Source organism: Mauremys reevesii, linkage group 1, assembly GCF_016161935.1.
Source record: "Mauremys reevesii isolate NIE-2019 linkage group 1, ASM1616193v1, whole genome shotgun sequence".
In the NCBI taxonomy this organism is placed as follows: domain Eukaryota; kingdom Metazoa; phylum Chordata; order Testudines; family Geoemydidae; genus Mauremys; species Mauremys reevesii.
The window spans coordinates 314662989-314681959 of NC_052623.1; the positions used below are offsets into that span (position 1 = coordinate 314662989).

The window sequence follows — 18971 nt, forward strand, 5'->3', positions numbered from 1 at the left end:
AGTCAGCAAGGGAGCAGATGCTGCAAGCGTCTGGGTACAGACCTGGTCCATATACTGCTATATTGTGTGCCACAATGATAGCAGCAGAGTTAATACTGGAGTGACGAGGGAATGTGTCCTACCATGGTGGAAGAAACAAGGCAGCCCTCCACAGAAACCTTCTGCAAAGAATTGCAGAGTACCTCCACAAAATTTTCCTAGAGATCTCAGTGTAGGATTCCCAGGCCATCCCTGTGCACATAAACAGTCTTTTTTGGGGAGCACCCTCAGCATAGGTGGAGTAGTCACCAGCAAGCAGGTACCTACTGCACATCAATTTTTGTTCTGATTAAACATATAACATAATAGAATGTAACCCCTACAGTTTGATTGGAAATGTATACTCACCAGAGGTGCCTTCCCCAGCATCACACTTGGCCATCACTTGGTCCTGCAAACAGCTGGGCTCCAGGGTTAAAAACAGGTCCTGTTAGGGAGAATGGATCCACTGCTCACCTGTCTCTCATTCTTCTCCTCTTCTTCCTCATCCACAAAGTCCTACTTATTGTTACCTGAGCTGGCCCGGGACTCAGACTCCTGGGAGTAATGATGGGGTTGCCATCAAGAATTACGTAAAAGTAGCATGTCTATGGTGCGGAATCAGAATGACCATTCACCTCCCTTGTCTTCTAGTAGTACGCTTGCCGAAGTTCTTTTATTTTCACATGGCACTGCTGTGTCTCCCTGGTGTAGCCCTTCTCCCCCATACCCCACGCGATCTTTGGACAGATGTCAGCGTTTCTTCTGCTGGATTGCAGCTGTGCCTGTACAGACTCTTCTTCCCACACAGTAATAAGATCCACCACCTCCCGAGTACACCAGGGTGCAGCGTGTTTGGGGCATTGAGTCTCCATGATCAGGTGTGCTGGCAAGCCCTCCATGCTGATTAATCAGGAAATGAAAATTCAACATTTCCCAGGGCTTTACCAAGGGAGGGACTGTTTCCTGTGTACCTGGCTGCCATGCAGCAGAGTTGAAAATGCTCTCCAGAGTGGTAACAGCGGAGCATTGTGGGACACCTCCTGAGGCCAACTAATTCAAATTACACAACACAGTGTCTACACTATCTTTATGTTGACCTGTGGATGTTGAATTAAGCACTATGCCTATTGCGGAGGTGGAGTACCGAAGTCGACTTTACAGGTGACTTGATCAGTGGAAGTGACCTGGTAGAATACATCATTAGGTTGACTTAAGACGGCTTCCAACAACCTAAGTCTGTAGTGTAGACCAGGCCTTATAGGATCTGGTTCATAGTATCCCTATACCAAAAAAACTGTGAGCTGGAAATATAGGATGTGTTTTCCGAAAATGAAAGATGCTCAAATGCCATAACTACAGAGCCTAAACAAAACTACGTGTGTACTTGGAAAGAATAAACAGACTGCAACTATCTCCAAACGAACCTAATTTTGTAAAGAATCAACATGACCTTTCTAGCAGGCTTTACAATTGCAAGAGTACTAGTTTGGTGAAGTCAGCCACTCAGCTCTAAATATTTATAGTACAAAAATACAGCCATTTTTAGAACCTGCATTAATTCCTGATTACCTTTGAGATCAGACCGTCTTAAAGATGTTTGCATTTTCATTTAATTCATGTTAATTTTGCATGTTTTCCTGTATGTATTGTTCCTAGTTTTATTATGTAAATATCATTTCTGGTTTTTTTTAATGTTTCCTTGTTATTCAGACCCTGTTGTTAGTGCATACAAATGCATTAATCTTTTGTTTCACCTGCATTGGTGGCCTGCAAATAACTTTGCCCTACGCCACTTAGCAAAGCACATTGTTGTAATGTAGCTTTGAGGTTACAAAGGTTTGAGTTTCTGTGGCAAACATAGGCTCCTGATCAACCACAGATAGAAAAAGGCATTTCAGGCCACAGTTTTCACCAGAAAGTCAAGGAATTGCAACAAAACGAAGATGACCTCAAGACATCAACTGAAGATGTATTCACAACACCTTCCATCCTTACATGTTTCCCCTTACATCAGAATTACTCCCATCTTATTTGGCCTGAGATTTGCTGCCATCCATTCCCCCATATATTTCAGGCAGTATGTGGCCCAGAGAACACAGTATCCAGCTCTGATGTCTAAAACCAAACAGGTAAATATTATAACTGAGAACTGTTATGAGCATCTGAGACCTAAATGGCAGAATCTTTCTGTAACACAGTAGTTGCTAGGAGGGTCATTGTAATTGGACTTGCTGCCACCATCCACTCTTTCTAGTTTAGTAGCTCTTCATTGCTGAATAAAACCTTCTCAATCTCCCTTATATATCTGTTATCATGGAATTGAAGGTAGTCCAAATTCAGGCTGTTTTTGTAGTGAATTTCCTTATAACTTAGTTCACTAAATGCAGTCAACAGAAAGTGTGCTGAGACTGCTATCACAATTTTTTTAATTCAACATGTCTGGGGGGACATTTAGTTCTGATTTTCAATATTAATTACATTAGGCTGCTGTGTGACTAGCTCATTCAGTTCTAGGCATTTCAATAGAAGACAGATGTAGACAAATAGAATGGAATTCTGAGAAAAGCTACAAAACATTTCAAGGGCTAAAGGGAGTAATTTGTGAGGAATGATTAAAGAAACTAACTATGCATAACTTGGCTAAACAATGCCTTGGTGTGGCAGATGCATAAGTGATTGTTTAAGGACCATGTTTGGTATTCCATGACGTTCATGGATTTATAATTATAATCCATAAATATCTACATTCCTGTTGGGTGATAGGTGCTTTGTAAATATAGATGAAGAGATTATGTAGCATTTTAACCCGTTCAGTAGGTTTGGCATCATCTTTTCCAGAGTTATAAATTAGTTCACACCATAAGAAAATGCATTATTCTCTACCTTATTACACAAACTTTATGTTGGTTTAATTCCAGCAAAGCCAGTGGAGTTACATCAGTGTAAAACTGGTGTAATGAGTGGAGAATTAGACCTGAAATATAGCAACACTAAAAAAAATTCTGGGAAGTAGCATAATGTTCCATGAATCTATGAATACAAACATCTCTTACTATATAGAGAATAATTTTGTGTCTTCAGAACTCACTGGAAAAGAACAAGAAGCAATAAATTTGAGATCCTAATGTGAAGTACCTAAATCCATATTTTGGCATCTGCATAAGTAGCCTAATTCATAGATATGCTGAGTGTAGCAGCTCCCATTGATTTAAATGATGCTATACACTTGAATCAGAGATGCAGAATCTAACCTTTAGTCTGAATGTTCTCTCAGAACAGCTGACAGATTTAGGGCTTGTCTTCACTACCACACTAAATTGGTGCTATTGTGATCAATGCAGCAGCATCGATTTAGCGGGTCTGGTGAAGACACGCTATGTTGATGGGAGCACATTCTCCCATCAACATAATTATCCATCTCAATGAGAGGCAGAAGCTATGTTGGTGGGAGAGCATCTCCCACCAACAGAGTGTGGTGTAGACACTGTGTTAAGTTGATGTAAGTTATGTCACTGAGGGAGATGTTTTTTTCACACCCCTAAATGACGTAACTTACATTGACTTAAGAAGTAGTGTAGACAAACCCTTTGTCTTGTTATGTTATTTAAGTGGAGGAGCCTTGGGAAAGGCTGCTTCCCATTAGACTAGTTCTCATGCTCTGATCAAGTGGTCTAGGCATCTGATTGCTGAAATCAAATGATTTATCAAAAAGCTGTAGTATTATTGTATTTTTGGGAAGCGGTAAGTTTTAAATCCTGTGAACATTTGTTTACAGTGTTTCCAGAAATATACAACAGGTGGTGCTAAAAGATTAAATTACTAATCTTCATTTCCAGAAAACCCAAGAAAGAAAGAAAGAAAGAAAGAGAAGGCTTAATTTTTTGTACAGGAGATAATATATTAATGCTTCTAGAAGGAATAAGAGGCTATTGTGAACACAAGCTCTAGCCTTAGAATTAACGAGAATAGTACTGGTATAATGAAAACAGAATATTATGTGTACTTAATTAGAGAAAGGAGATCAGTCCATTTGATGATGATGGAGACATTAAGAAGTCTCATTTTAGTTGTGCATGAAAATCACTTTTGAAAACTGAAGTCACCAGCAATATATGACATTCATAATATTTAGCACCTACTCATTTAGGACTTGATTCAATGCCCAATTAAATTAGGGGGAAAGATTTCCATTGATTTGAATGGATTTTGGATCAGGCCCATAAACTATGGCTGAACTGCACCGTAAGTCTTGAGAAACATTTATTTTGGTTATAGAGCCTATTGTTTGTATTTCTCTGCTCTCATTCTTTTATTACTAAAAAGATCTGCCCCAAACAGGATCTAAGGGCCCATTCTAGGTAAAAAATATTTGCAGCCAAGCTGCATATCAAGCAGGAGTCACTTCAAGTCTGTGCTGGAAGTAACTCTCTTCATGTGGCCATGCACAAGACCTTAGTGATAAATCCTTATAGTTCAGTTGCTAGAGTTCTAGCCCCCGCCCCCCCATCTGAAATCAGTAGCTTTTGGGAAGACTTTATTTATTTATCTATTTATTATGAGAGAGTCTTTTTGCCTGTTTGGCTCATCTTTCTGTCCCTGATTAACAGGTGTGTGGGAATCTGTCATTGGAAGCCACCCCTGGAGACAGATAGAATGTATCTATTTTAGTTTTCTACTCTCTTTATACTACAAGGTGGTTCTTTTGATATTTCTGCCTGCTGAAACATGAAGCATGGTACTTATAACAAGTTCAACTCAAGTTCACTGGATGCAGAGAGAATGTTATCCTGGGTGTATAGACTTGAGCCGTGTCTACACTACAAACTTCGGTTGACGCAAGTTACATCAGCATAAAGATGCCGCAGTTATTATATCACTTGTGCATGTGCATACTTGGCTTCTTGCATCAGTGCAGTGCTTACTTACCAGGAGTCTTCGTGCTGATGTAGAATGCAGTGCACCATGAATAGGTATTCCAGTATGCAACCCACCACTGCCCAGTGCACTGTCTCTTGGAAAGTTTTGGCCCTGCATGGTTGTGCAGGGATGACTGGGAGCAAACTTTCCAGTGTGCAACTGTCACCATCCCATAATGTCATCTAAAATCTCATCATTTTTGCATCTTTTTAAAAAATTCCATGAACCTGCATGGTCCTCCTCATTATCCACCATCTCTGACAGAAGCATAGAGTCTGCACAGATCTGCACTATTGTCATTAACAATGTAAGCAAATGACAAACCATCCTCCGCTATTTGCAGAATCAGCAGGAAACATGATGATTTCTTGGGGGACAGATTACTGTGGGACATAGCAAGAACCAAGTCAAGGTTGTTGATGGCATTTGTGGAGGAGCTGCAGATGGTGGAGCACCGTTTCTGGGTCCAAGAAATGAGCACTGACTGGTGGGATCTCATCGTAATGCAGGCTTGGGATGACAAGCTGAGGCTGCAAAACTTTTGGATGTGCAAGACCACATTTTTAGATCTGTGTGCTAAGCTTGCCACAGCCCTCCAGCACAGGGACACCAGAATGAGAGCTGCCCTGCCAGTGGGAAAAGGAAGGGATGATCACACTGTGGAAACTTGCAATGACATTTTGTTACCAATCAGTGGGAAATCATTTTGAGGGGGACAATCCACATGGGGGCCACAGTCATGCAAGTGTGAAGAGCCATTAATCATCTCCTGTTAAGCATGACTGTGACTCTCAGCAATGTGCAGGACATAATGGATGGATTTGCAACAATGAGGTTTCCAAACTGCAATAGAGCAATAGATGGCACCCATATCCCTGTTTTGGCACCAGTCCACCTTGTCACAGAGTACGTCAATAGAAAGGGCTAATTTTCTATGGTTATGCATTGGTGGATCACTGGTGGATAATTTTCTATGGTTATGCATTGGTGGATCACTGGGAATGCTTCACTGATGTCAGTGTTTGCTGGTTAGGAAAGGTGCATGAAGGGGCGGCTCTAGGGATTTTGCCGCCCCAAGCATGCCAGGCAGGCTGCCTCCGGCAGTTTGCCTGCGGAGGGTCCGCTGGTCCCGCGGCTTCCAGCGGACCAGCCGCGGGACCAGCGGACCCTCCACAGGCAAACCGCCGGAGGCAGCCTGCCTGCCGCCCTCGTGGCGCCGGCAAAGCGCCCCCCACGGCTTGCCGCCCCAAGCACACGCTTGGCGTGCTGGGGCCTGGAGCCGCCCCTAGGTGCATGATGCTTACATCTTTAAGAACACAGGACTGTTCAGAAAGCTGCAAGCAGGGACTTTCTTTTCCAGTTGGCCAATTAACATTGGTGATGTTGAAATGCCAGTAGTGATCCTGGAGACCCAGCATTTCCCTTGCTCATGAGGCTGTACACTGGCCACCTCGACAGCACCCAAGAAAGATTCAACTACCATGTCAGCAGGTGCAGAATGACAGCTGAGTGTTCTTTTTGTAGACTGAAAGGATGCTGACATTGTTTACTCATAAGACTGGGTCTCAGTGAAAAAATCATCCCAATGGTTATAGCTGGCTGCTGTGACCTGCAGAATATCTGTGAAGCAAAGGAGGAAAAGTTGCTGTTAGGGTGGAAGTGGAGCAGCTGTCTGCTGAGTTTGAAAAGCCAGACACAAGGCTATTAGAAAAGCTCAGCATGGAGCTATACGGCTCAATGAGGCTTTGAAAGAGCACTTTAACAGAGAGCCACATTAAAGCATTGTGGTGAACTGTGCTTTACCTGGCCCTGTTTTGGGGCCTGTTAGTGATTGTGTAGTGGTTGGTGCACATCAATGAATATAGCACTATCAATGCACCTATTAGTTTTGCAGTGCTTGCTGTATATTTACAATTATTAGACTGGGTCACTGATCCTATTAGCTGTGTCATGCTGTACAGAACAAGTGAGTGGGTGTTTTCAGAACTGCTAGATACTCTGCAGCTTATGTTGTGAATTCTCCTCTAACAAAACCAGTGCAAAGAAAAATCTGTGCAATTTAAAAGCAAATACATAAAAAAACTTAATAAATTAATGAAACAGAACTTAACAAGGGGGAACAACATTCATGTCCATTTTACTCACACATACAGCAACGGTAGCTTCCACAGGTCAGTGTATGTGAAGATGTGGTTGTTCTTACCATCCTCTGGGGTGGAGTGGTTGGGGTATGGATGCAGCCCTGGATACTCCGTGGAATGTTGAGGGGCAGGGGTGTAGGGAGCCGCTGTAATGGAGTTCTTCATGGACTGAAAACGGGAGGCAAGCCCGTGATTATTGAATCTGTAGCTCCACCAGAGTCTGCAGCATCTGTGTTTGCTGCCAGAGAAGCACCAGTATGTCTTGGTGTATCTCCCTCTCCTCTTCCTGCTGAGACTCCTGGGCCTTTTTCCTGTCTCCTCTTTCCTTCTCGAGGCTGTTTGCAGTGTTCATCCTCCAGGCCCTTTGCTCATGGTCTGATGCAGTGCTGGCTTGCAGGATCTCATTGAAAGTGTCAGCCCAAGTTCCCTTCTTTCTCCTCCTTCTCTGGCTCAGATGTTCCATGGGTGTCGAGGGGGAACTTCTCCGGGGTGCCATGGCAGCAGCTGCAGATAAAACACACAGAGGTACTATTGTCAGTATAGTCACAACAGAAAGCAAAAGTTAAGATTCAGAACTCCCTTCCCTTGCTCCCCTAAAGCTTTAAACAAGACATGATTCTTGACCCTTCTGATTTTGGAGAAATCAGCACCAGCCATGGTGAGTATGGCCCTCCATGGGTAGGGAAATGGGGAAGGAATTGCTTGGTTGCATGAAACTATGAGTATAGGGCAACGTCATTGAATACTGGCACGATTTTCCACAGGCCATGGCGATTTTAGCTGATATCTCACTCCCGATGTTAACAAAGGCACAGAGAGCACAGCTGCTGCTGAGCCTGGATGCTGCTAGCCTGTTTCCTGCAATGCCGAAGGTATCACTGACTGGCGGGGGGAAGCACTCTACCATGGAGGAAGAAACAAGGCAGTCATCCTTAGAAATCTTCAGGAGAAGATTGCAGAGAACCTGCATGAAAGTTTCATTGAGATCTCTCAGGAGGATTCAAGGGGCATCCCTGTGTACATAAACAAATAGCTCAACATGGCCCCCAGTGCCTAAATCTATAGTGGAATGAAAAGCAGATAGCAACACTACCTCTCTTTGTTGTACTGCTACCTTTTCCAGTAAGAATAAATTAATGAAGAGTCGATAGTTGTGTCCCTGTTAAGTTGGGGCACCATCACTACATCATTGTAAAGGGGAAAAACATTTACACACTTACCAGCGGTTCCTTCCACTGCCTCGAGCTCACCTGTACTTGACTGCCAAGACATAATGGACTGCAGTGGAGTTCCAAACAAGTCTGGGCTCATGGCAGAGTTGGACCCCCTGGTCACATGCCCCCCATCATCCTCCTCTTTTTCCTCCACCTCCTTCTCCTCACTGTTCTCACCAGGGCCTGTGTCTCAGGCTCCTCAGAGCTATCCATGGTGGTCTGCAGGTTCATTGTCAAGCATGGCATGCAGCACTTTATAAAAGCAGCATGTCTTCGGCTCAGCCCACAATTGAGTGTTAGCCTCCCTGGCCTTCTAGTATCCTGCCACAATTCCTTTGCTTTCATATGGCACTGCTGCTAGTCCCTGACATGGTCAGCTGGGAAGTTGCTCACAACATTGGAGCACTGTGAGGTGTGCTCACAAAGCTGGACAATCAGGAAAAGTCATATCAAAAATTCACAGGGCTTTAAAGGGGAGGGAATGGGCTTCTGGTCTGCATTACTCCCAGGCCATGAAATTAAAACTTGTGACCAGAGCGGTCAGTATTGGGCATTGTGGGACAGCTGCCAGAAGACTGTTAGGGTTGACATAAGTAATGTAGCATCTAGACTCATGCTGTATTGACCTCAGCACATTGATCATGGCTCAATGCCACTTGGGGAGGTAGTATTACTGCATTGCTGTAACAGGGTACTTACATCAGTGGGAGATAAATTTAAGTGTAGACACATGCTGAACTAGATCAGTTCAAGGTGGCTTATGTCAACCTAACTTTGTAGTGTAGATCAGGCCTTAGTGGTGTTCTTAGTATTTAATTTGTGCTTTCCACAAGCAGATATAATAGAAGATATAAATGTTTCGCTCAGGTCTAACTAAGCTGGACCAAGTATTAGAACATGTAACATAGGGCACTAGCAAAGGCTAGGCACGTGGCAAGTTGCGATGCCTGCTCCTGATTGGCTAAGAATTGCGGACATCCTATTATATTTGTTACCCTGTCTCCTCCGCCCCACCAAGACCCACTTATTTGTCTCATCTACTTGTTATAGCTCATTTTTAGATCATAAGCTCTTTGGGGGCTGGGACTGTCATTTTCTATCTGTTTGTACAGCAGAGCCCTAGCACAATGGAGCCATGAGGTGATTGGCCTCTAGGCACCATCACAATATAAATGTTAAGTAATAATATATATTAATAAAATAAAATAATTAATAAAATGGTGGATTAGATCTAAGAAGTCTTTTACATCTCTAATTTCAAGAATATAGTGTATGGATGGCTGTACATATTTGTAGTTCCACCACTTTCTTAGTGACCACATCTTTGTGGTGATTATTAGGTACTAATTGTTCATCCTTAGAGATTGTCTCTTACTTTTCAGCCAGAGTGGAAGGATTTGGAGTAGAACTCTACTGATGACAGAATAGGGGTATGTTGATTTGATGGAACCAAACTTCTTTTCCTGACTGTTTTGGGTCCATACAAATAGAAACATAGGTATTACCATCAGATCAAACCACTGGCCTATTTAGTCTGGCAATCTACAGTAGAACCACAGAGTTATGAACACCAGAGTTATGAACTGACTGGTCAACCAAACCCTCATTTGGAACCGGAAGTACACAATCAGGCTGCAGCAAAAACACACACACACACACAGCAAATACTGCACAATACTGTTAAACGTAAACTACTAAAAAAAAAGGTTTTAAAAAAATGATTTGACAAGTTAAGGAACCTGTTTTTGTGCTTATTTCATTTAAATTAAGATGGTTAAAAGTGGCATTTTTCTTCTGCATAGTAAAGTTTCAAAGCTGTATTATGCCAATGTTCAGTTGTAAACTTTTGGAAGAACCATAACATTTTGTTCAGAGTTATGAACATTTCAGAGTTACCAACAACCTCCATTCCCGAGGTGTTTGTAACTCTGAGGTTCTACTGTATCTGCCACAGTATATGATACTACAGTGAAAGGTGTAAACCCCAATAATAAGCAATTTCATAATAATCTGTCTATGCAAGAAGTTTCTTCCTAATGTCAGGCAATTGATTGTTTTCTTGACTCTTGAAAAAAGGGGATTGAGTAACCCTAATGAATGGGTGATGTAAATGCATTTATTATTTTATTCTTATGTACATGTCTGTCTATTTTAAATCCTGCTAAGATCAATATTGTCTTGTGGCAATGAGTTCTACAGTTTACTTATGTGTAGTATAACAAAAGTATTTCCTTTGATGCGTTCAGAGTGTTTTGGCTTTCTGTTTTAATATCCGCCTTCTTATTCTTTGATTATATGAAAGGGAAAATAGAAGCACCTGATTTGCTTTGTCTGTCCCACACATTATTTCATATGTCTATCATATTTCCTCTTCTCTGACTCCTTCCTATACTCCACAGTCCTAATCTTGTCATCTGTCATGTCTGAAGTGCAATCTAGATCAGTAAGGGGTTGTTTCACTGCCTGCCCTGTAACCCTGGGTGCCTTAAGTGCTCTGCTGCTGTGGCTCATAGCCTGGACACCAACAGCCAGCAGACAAGCATGTTGTACCCTGAGTCTCTATGTACTGTGCAGCCTTATTTCAATGCTTCTGATCCCAGCTGCGTGCCACAACACAACAGCCCCCACAACAGCAGCTTTGGTTACACTTGGCAAGCTGACCCCAACATACTTCCAGCCCCAAACCAATGGTCCTGAAGTGTCCAGCCCACTCCTGGACCACTCAGAGAAGTAAGGTTGTTTCCTCCTTTAGCGGAAAGGAGCTTGCCATTTTAATGGAGTTAGCAGTTTCTTCAATTTAAACGCACCACTGGGTTGGTTTAGATTAAAAGGAAACAAGTTTATTAACACAGGACATAAGTTAAGTGATGCCAAATAACAGAAATAAAGTTAGAGATGGTTACAATCAAACAAAAGTGAAAACACACGTTTAACTGTCTACAACTTAATCTAGCAAGACACAGTCTTTGTTTAAGATGGTTTCCCTCACCAATTATTTTTTGTCCAGTCAGGACTTTCTCAGTCAGGACTTTCCACAGGAGCAGGAGCTGATGGTTTTCATTGTGAAAGAGCTTTGCCTAAGCAGGTTTCTCACCTATATTCAGTTCTGAGACTTCAGTGCAATTCAAGGAAAGACCCATCTTTCTCAGCTTGCAAGAACTCTGGCCCCTTCTATCTTCCTAGTGATGGATTCCAAGATGGTTTCTTCCCTCTCCTTATAACTTCACAAACTCACTGTTTTGTTCCTAGACCTCATGCCGTTCTTCCTTTCCTGTGAACTTCCCATCCCCCTGCTGATTCAGATGTAAACGGGGCTTCCATTGTTTCTGGTCACACCTTGCTTAATTTCATTGGAGACAGGTACATAGCTACCTTCCCTCCTGTCTGGGAGAAAACTGGTTTACTAACTCTCGTTGTTTGGTAACAGACTTAAAAATATAACATCAGTGAGTATTTATAGTTCCTCATATAGGGTTAATACATGCATTTTACAGTGATAGTAATCAGCAGTGTCATTAGCTTTCATAAAAGAGCTTCCTTGATACACTTTTATAATACAGTAATATTGTATACAATTGGTTGATTCAACTACTTATCATTTGATGTTCTGACTCCTCAAGAGATTATTTTCCCTATTTGCTAGGTTGATGGATTTTCTTGCCCTTTATGTAGATGTGCTTTCATTGTCTCTGCCTGATGACCAGGCTGGTCAACCAAGCAAATACGCATCCCATTGTCTAGAGCAGACTGGGCTTATGCATTGCTTGCCAAACACAATTAAGAATGTAAATCTAGAACATATCCATAATTCTTTGTACACACCCGGCACATTCATTACCCAAGAATATTAATGATCAGTGAGTTATTAGTTTTCCAGTGATATCTGACATGCCACCTTTTGGGTATATATCATGATAACAGTAGGTTAGGTGTAGTGAACATGTCAGGGCTGACAGAATTGCTGACACATATTAGTGAACTACAAATTGGCCTCAGTGTCACACTTTCCTCAGAGGGATATCTTTCCAGCATTTAATAATTTTGCTGCCATTCTCTGGATTCTCCATTGCTGCTGTATGGCTTCTAAGAAAGAGTGACCAAAATTGAACACTATACACAGTAAAGGCATCCCAATTTTTAAGTGGCATTAAATAATTTTCATTAGTATACTCTCTCTTAATACACTTTGTTTGCTTTTGTGACATCTGCTATACATTGAGCAGAGGTTTCATTGTGCTGTCCAAAACAAAGCCCACAGTAGGTATTTTCCTTGAATGGTTCCACTTAATGTAGAACCTCCAAATAGTTCAAATTGTTCCTTTAGAGCTGTCACAGGGAGAAGTAAATTAAACTTCTCCATGCTGAGGTCGAGAAAATGTTTTAAACCACTGCTATCCTGACACAAGGTTTCTATCACGGTAGTCATGTCTACGCCAGCACAGACTATGTAAAGGATGTTCCGAGTCAATGGACTCCCTGGCCACATCATCTTGCTGGCTGGACCACACACTAGTTGGTTGAAACAAACCTTTTCCAGATCCTCCTGGTGCAAATGAGGTTATGATCACTTTGGTCCACCTAGCAGATTTTCCACCATTGAGATCAATGATCCTTGATGCATTCACCAACACAGACTCTGGGCTGAGTCTGGCCTAGTCATTTCAACTGGTACAAAGACTGATTTGGAGCAATAGAGCACCTGAAGGGACATTTTTTCTCAGAAAAGATAAGTCACCATTGGCGCTCTGGCTCTTAGCCTCCTCCACATTGATCTGAAAGGAGGATTTTGCCTTAAGACTATGAATATGGAGCACTTGTGAAAAGAAGGGCTGTTATTGGTGTTTGTTTCAGAGAAAATCAAAATCCATACTATTCAGCATGGAAAACAAGTTAAATGTGAAGATATTTGGCAAAATGAACTAAGGAGAAAGGATTTGGGGCTTAAATCACTTCATCTGGCACCAGAATGGGAAACTGTAGTAATACCATCATCTGTTTTCCCCAGCGTATTGTCCCCTTAGGTGCTGCTTCCTGCCCAGATGTAGAGAGTGCAAGTTGTACCTTTTATTGACAGAAGTGAATCTAGTCCTTTTAAGTCATTCTATTAAGAATGCTTTTTAAAATAGAGACATTGCATAAATACACCCACACAGGGGCGGCTCTAACTTTGTTGCCACCCCAAGCATGGCAGGCAGGCTGCCTTTGACAGCTTGCCTGTGAGAGGTCTGCCGGTCCTGCGGAATTGGCGTATCTGCTGCCGAATTGCCACCGAATCCGCGGGACCGGCGGACCTCCCGCAGACAAGCCACTGAAGGCAGCCTAACTGCTGCCCTTGCAGGGACCAGCAGGGCGCCCCCCGCGGCTTGCCGCCCCAGGCACGCACTTGGAGCACTGGTGCTTGGAGCCGCTGCTGCACCCACAGCATGTCTGATTTATCCCTACCTGAAGTCTTCACTGTTGCTAATTTCAGCAAAAAAATATTTCAGCTTTTATTGTTTCTCTTGTCCAGCTGAGAATAAATGGTAACTGATCATGTGGATAAAGCGAGCTTTTCACGAGAAGTAAGGCATCTATAATACCAATAACAATTAGACCATGACAAAAATTAGATCAGAGTCCTATATTTACTTTTTTATAAATGCAACAGAATAAAAACCGAAGTCATGGCATATTCAAATATTTTGCATTTCCCAAAGCACAAAATTACTGAAACCCAAATATAGGATATTTGAACTTCTCTAAAAACCATTGTTTTTTCAAAAAGAACAGGAGTACTTGTGGCACCTTAGAGGCTAACACATTTATTTCAGCATAAACTTTCGTGGGCTACCACTCACTTTTTCAGAGGCATAGAATGGAACCTTTTGTTGCAAAATTGCCACCTTCCAGTCTGTCACTGAGTGGTTAGAGAGGTTGAAGTGTTCTCCCATTGGTTTTTGAATGTAATGATTCCTGATGTCAGATTTGTGTCCATTTATTCTTTTGCGTAGACTGTCCGGTTTGGCCAATGTACATAGCAGAGGGGCATTGCTGGCACATGATGGCATATATCACATTGGTAGATGTGCAGGTGAACGAGCCCCTGATGGCGTGGCTGATGTGATTAGGTCCTATGATGGTGTCACTTGAATAGATATGTGGACAGAGTTGGCAACGGGCTTTGTTGCAAGGACAGGTTCCTGGGTCAGTGTTTATGTTCCATGGTGTACGGTTGCTGGTGAGTATTTGCTTCAGGTTGGGAGGCTGTCTCTAAGTGAGGACTGGCCTGTCTCCCAAGATCTGTGAGAGTGAGGGATCATCTTTCAGGATAGGTTGTAGGTCTTTGATGATGCGCTGGAGAGGTTCTATGCATCCGAAGAAGTGAGCTGTAGCCCACGAAAGCTTATGCTCAAATAAATTTGTTAGTCTTTAAGGTGCCACAAGTACTCTTGTTCTTTTTGCGGATACAGACTAACACGGCTGCTATTCTGAAACCTGTCATTGTTTTTTCAAACATTATATTAAAATTTTAACAAAGATTGGCTTTTCTGAGTACTTAACCAATGTGCGTATTTGGACACTTGCACCACTTAAAGGTAATAGTGAGCAATTCACATTCTGTGGCCATTTACTGTAGCCACTTAGTTAACTACAGAAACACTTGTTACACAAACAAACACACACCCTCAAAAGGGACCTTTTAGATCTCAGTCTCCATTAATAACAGTTTTCAAAACTGCTTGACTCTTTCATTTTTTAATGCCCAATAAGTCACTCTTTATTCCTACTCTCCATTTGTTTAACACCTTCTTAGAAGCTTTAAATCTTTCCCCCACTGATATAGTCCTGTTGTAGCTTGAAAACATTAATTCCTCCCCACATATTTTGAATGGAACATAAACTGACTGTCAAGGCTGAGACATAAGCTGCTAGGACTATGGTTGGAGCGGGAGTTAGAGTTGGGAGTCAAGCCAAGAGTCAGAGCCAGAATCAGAGTCAGAGAGTCAAGCCAAAGGTCAGGAACAATGCAGGGAAGCAGGGTTCATGAGTCAGAGTCTAATGTAGCAGCAAGGTAGAGCCAGTGATGAGCTGCTAAAATCTTAACAACTGGTTCCCTATAAAAAGTTCTGATTTAAGGGATGTGCCACAGTATGGATTTTTTGTACCAATAGGGTTACCATACGTCCATATTTTCCTGGGAGGAATTTAAAATTTACCACCCAGACAGCGATTTAAGAACCTAAAAGCCTGACATCTCTGGGAAAATACAGATGTATGTTAACCCTACCTAAAGTTCTTTTTTTAAAAAGATGGGCCTGAACTAGAAATGAGCTCCTTTTCACATGTGTGGGTCCCCGCCACTCCCTTGGGGTGTGCTAGGGTGACCAGATGTCCCAATTTTATAGGGACAGTCTCAATTTTTGGGTCTTTTTCTTATATAGGCTCCTATTACCCCTCACCCCTGTCCCGATTTTTCACACTTGCTGTCTGGTCACCCTAGGGTGTGACCATGTGTGGGTCCCAGCTGCTCCCTGCCCCCCCTCATTGAAGCAGGTGTGCAGGGTTAGTGCCCTGAGAACTGCAGGGCACCAGTGGACATGGGGCTGGCTGCAGACAGGGGCGTGGGGCAGGGCTAGCTGGAGGCAGGGAGTGTGACATGGGCTAGCTGCAACAGGAGCTGGCTGTGGGCAGGTGGTGCAGACGGGCTGGCTGTGGGCAGGTGGTGCAGACGGGCTATGGCGGGGAAAGGGGCTGTGGCAGGGGTCGGGGGGTGGCAGGGGCTAGCTGCGGACAGGGGTTGCGGGCAGGGGGTGGAGGAATGGCAGGGGCTGCGGGCAGGGGCGGGCTGCAGGCAGGAACTGTGGCGGGGGCAAGGGGGGGGGCAGGGGCTGTGGCGGGGGGATGTCAGGGGCTGGCTCTGGGCAGGGGAGGGCAGGGAGGGGCGGGCTCTGGGCAGGATGGATGGCGGGTGGGTGGCAAGGGCTGGCTGTGGGTGGGGAGGGTGGCAGCTGGCTGTGGGTGGGGAGGGTGGCAGGGGCTGGCAGGGGCTGTGGCAGGAGGGGTGGCAGGAGGCAGGGGATGTGGCAGGATGGATGGCAGGGGCTGGCTCTGGCCAGGGGTGCAGACAGGGGCTGGCTGGGGCAGGGGGCAAAGGCTGCGGGCAGGGGGTGGCAGGGGCAGCTGTGGGCAGGGGTGCAGACACTCACACAGGAGAGCGGCTGGGAGCAGGAGGTGGCTGCAGGCAGGGGTGCAATGGGGGTGGCTGCGGGCAGGGGTGCAGACAGGGGCTGGCTGGGCAGGGAGGGTGGCAGGGCAGGGGTGCAGACAGGGGCTGGCTGGGCAGGGTGACAGGGGCTGGCTGGGCGGGGGCAGGGCAGGGGTGCAGACAGGGGCTGGCTGGGGGCAGGGCAGGGGTGCAGACAGGGGCTGGCTGGGGGCAGGGGGCAGGGCAGGGGCAGGGGAGGGGTGCAGACAGGGGCTGGGGGCAGGGTGACAGGGGCTGGCTGCAGGCGGGGTGGCAGGGGCTGCGGGCAGGGAGGGGGCAGGGCAGGGGTGCAGACAGGGGCTGGCTGGGGGCAGGGGAGGGGCAGGGCAGGGGTGCAGACAGGGGCTGGCTGCGGGCAAGGGAGGGGGCAGGGCAGGGGTGCAGACAGGGGCTGGCTGGGGGCAGGGAGGGGGCAGGGCAGGGGCTGGCTGCAGGCAGGAGGGTGGCAGGGCAGGGGTGCAGACAGGGGCTGGCTGGGGGCAGGGAGGGGGCAGGGCAGGGGCTGGGGGCAGGGGAGGGGGCAGGGCAGGGGTGCAGACAGGGGCTGGCTGGGGGCGGGGCAGGGCAGGGGAGGGTGGCAGGGCAGGGGCTGGGGGAGGGTGGCAGGGCAGCGGGGCAGGGGCGGCAGGGCAGGGGTGCAGACAGGGGCTGGCTGGGGGCAGGGGGCTGGGGGCAGGGCAGGGCAGGGGAGGGTGGCAGGGGCTGGCTGGGGGCAGGGAGGGGCAGGGGGGCAGGGGAGGGGCAGGGAGGGGCAGACAGGGGCTGGCTGGGGCAGGGCAGGGGTGCAGACGGGGCTGGGGGCAGGGGTGACAGGGGCTGGATGGGCAGGGGTGCAGACAGGGGCTGGGGGCAGGGTGGCAGGGGCTGTGGTGAGGGGGCAGGGGTGCAGACAGGGGCTGGCTGGGCAGGGGAAGGGGGCAGGGCACGGGGTGCAGATGGGGCTGGCTGGGGCAGGGTGGCAGGGGCTGTGGTGAGGGGGCAGGTGACGGGCTGGCTGCGGGCAGGGAGGGGCAGGGCAGGGGTGCAGACAGGGGCTGCGGGCAGGGTGACAGGGGCTGGGGGCAGGGTGACAGGGGCTGGCTGGGGGCAGGGGGGGTGCAGGCGGGGCTGGGGGCAGGGCGGGGGCAGGGGTGCAGACGGGGCTGGCTGGGGGCAGGGTGGCAGGGCAGGGGCAGGGGCTGTGGTGAGGGGACAGGGTGACAGGGGAGGGCGGCAGGGCAGGGGTGCAGACAGGGGCTGCGGGCAGGGGAGGGGGCAGGGCAGGGGTGCAGACGAGGCTGGGGGCAGGGTGACAGGGGCTGGGGGCAGGGTGACAGGGGCTGGCTGGGGCAGGGCGGGGTGCAGACAGGGGACTGGGGGCAGGGGAGGGTGGCAGGGCAGGGGATGCAGACGGGCCTGGGGGCAGGGTGACAGGGGCTGGGGGCAGGGTGACAGGGGCTGGCTGGGGGCAGGGCAGGGTGGCAGGGGCTGGGGGTATGATGGGGGGTGGCAGGGTGCAGGGTGACAGGGGCTGGCTGCGGGCCGGGGGTGCAGACAGGGGGCTGGGGGCAGGGGAGGGGGCGGGGAGGGGGCAGGGGGTGCAGACAGGGGGCGGGGGGGATGATGGGGGGTGGCAGGGCAGGGTGGCGGGTGCAGGGTGACAGGGGCTGGCTGCGGCGGGGGGTGCAGACAGGGGGCTGGGGGCAGGGGGTATGATGGGGGGTGGCAGGGTGCAGGGTGACAGGGGCTGGCTGCGGCGGGGGGGGGAGGCAGGCAGGGGGAGCGGGGGAGGGGTGCAGACACTCACACGGGGGGAGCGGCTGGGAGCAGCCCGCGCAGCAGGAGGCAGCCGGGGACTCACCAGGCAGCAGCAGGAGCCCCAGGGCCAGAGGTCCAAAGAGCAGCAGCAGCAACAGGGCCAGGAGGCAGCTCACATGGCTCCCGCAGCGTAGCACAGCGCCCCCTGGCGGCCGGGAGGAGGAATTACATCCTTCCCAGCCAGAGCCCATCAAAGCTTCCCTCCTAGGGAAGCCAGTTAACAAGCGGTTCTAAAACCGCTTCTAAATTTAACGACCGGTTCATGCGAACTGGTGCAAACCGCCTCCAGCTCACCCCTGGATAGAGCCCAGTTGTGCAGATAACTTCCTGTGCCTCTCTTTGGCTCTAAATAGGAAGCCCTGACCAACCAGAGTTCATAGTTCCCCCCAGTCAGGCCCACAAACTCTCCCTGGTGTAACTTCAGGTTTCATAGCTTCTCCTACTCAGTTGGTTAGTAGAAAGCTATTGGAAGGGATGTAGAGTTGACTGAGGCCCCTGGTTGAAGACCTGCAGAGTCATGACACTGGGCTTGCTGGCTCTTTTGATTTAAGTACCATTTTTACAAGGCCTTCTCACAAATTTATTAGTGCACCAATATCATGAGGATGCCAGCCCTTATAGCTCTGGGAGTGGTGA

At 47.2% G+C, this 18971-nt stretch overlaps 1 long non-coding RNA gene across 1 annotated transcript; it reads right to left on the reverse strand.

Moving 5' to 3' along the window:
• Positions 1-11124: 11124 nt before the first annotated feature.
• Positions 11125-18410, reverse strand: LOC120395568. The gene is made up of 3 exons (XR_005592701.1): positions 18379-18410; positions 13736-13863; positions 11125-11677 (listed from the first exon to the last, which is right to left on the reverse strand). It is a non-coding gene; the product is annotated as an uncharacterized LOC120395568 (long non-coding RNA).
• Between the last annotated feature and the right edge of the window lie 561 nt (positions 18411-18971).